Raw genomic sequence first — 1,634 nt, 5'->3', positions numbered from 1 at the left:
GGGGGGCTTGCTGGGAAGGCAGAGCAAAGGTGAGGGGGTGCTTCCACCTGAAGCGGAACAGAATGTTCACGATGGTGCTGCTGATGCTCTTGTGGACCTTCAGGAAGAACAGGTGGGTCCAGGGCTTGCAGCTGCCTGCCTGGGAGAACACCAGGGTGCTGGGCTGGCCTGGAGCCGGGGGTGCCACCCCAGGGGGGTGAGGGCTCAGGCCTTGGCCCTCCTCCTCTTTAGATCCTCTCCACGTAGACCCTGTTTCTGGGGAGTTTTCCCATCAGCTGGGTCCGCCAAGGACTGTGACGCTGGGGTCTGTGTGGGGCTGTGGCGACTTCTGTGAGAGACACCGAGCTGTCCCCAGGCGCCTCTGCCATCGGGCGCTCCTGCCGGACACAGGCACGGGGCTCCTGCTGCTCCCAGGCCTCAATGTCATCAGTCACGTGGGTGCCCCACGTTCCTGTGGGTGTGTAGAGGCTTCTCACCGCGGCTTCAGTCTGCAGCTCCCTCATAACACGCAGTGCGGAGCGTCTTTCCTGTGCTTTCTGCTATCTGTGTATTTTCTTTGATGAGGTCTGTTTAGATTTTTTACCTCCTTTTTAATTAAGCTCTTTGTTTTCTTATTGCTGAATTTTAAGCATTCTTCCTATATTTGGATGCCAGTCCTTTGTCCAGTGTGTATTTTGCAAAGATTTTCCTCCACGTCTGTGGCTTTCCTTACGTTCCCTTCTCAGAGCGAACCACTTTACATTTTATACAGTCGGTCCTACTGATTTCCTCTTCTGTGGATCACGTTTTTGGTGTTTTATCTAAATAATTCAGAGACTGACTGAAGATCACCCAGATTTTTTCCAGTGTTTTCTTCCCATGGTTTTATAGTTTTGCATTTTACCTTTAGGTCTGGGATTCCTCTGTGGAAGGCAGGAGGTCCGTGACCACATCTTTCTGGTTCTTTGTGTGTGCCTGCTTCTGCCTGTGGGCATCCATTTATTAAAGCACCTTCTGCTGGAAAGACTCCCCATCTCCACTCACTTGCCTTTGCTCCTTTGGACCAGTTGGCGCTATTCATGTGGGTCTCCTCTGGACTCTCTATTACTCTGTTTCGTGCACTGATATGACCAGTCTTATGAACTGCGCATTGTCCTGACTATGGAAGCCTTATAGGAAGTCTGGAAGTCAGGTCATGTGAGTCCTCCAACTTTGTTCCTCAGTATTGTGTGCCAGCTGACGGATCACAGGGTTCTTAATTTGAGAGGAGAGCTTCATTTCTTACAAAGGATTGTAGCCTGCAGCCTGGCCATCGCAGGCTGGGAAGCATAGCCTCTGGCAGAAACTGGAAAAAGGTGCTTCAATAGTGGGAAGGTGGAGAGGAATCTATGCTGAACAGGTTGTCTGTGTACACATATTGAACAGATTTTAGGAGAAGCTATGAATACTCATGAAGCAGGGAGCACATGCACACATAGTAAGCACACGTGCCTGCTACATGCACGTTCCCTTTGGGGCAGAGACTTCCATTTCAGTGCATTAATAGTAGGCCCCAGCCAGGCACCGTGGCTCACGCCTATAATCCCAGCACTTTGGGAGGCTGAGGCGGGTGGATCACCTGAGGTCAGGAGTTCAAGACCAGCATGGCCAACATG

This window comes from Colobus angolensis, unplaced genomic scaffold, assembly GCF_000951035.1.
Source record: "Colobus angolensis palliatus isolate OR3802 unplaced genomic scaffold, Cang.pa_1.0 Scaffold82, whole genome shotgun sequence".
NCBI classification, from domain to species: domain Eukaryota; kingdom Metazoa; phylum Chordata; class Mammalia; order Primates; family Cercopithecidae; genus Colobus; species Colobus angolensis.
The sequence above is the reverse complement of the archived record's forward strand: the minus strand, read 5'-3'. Positions refer to the sequence as shown.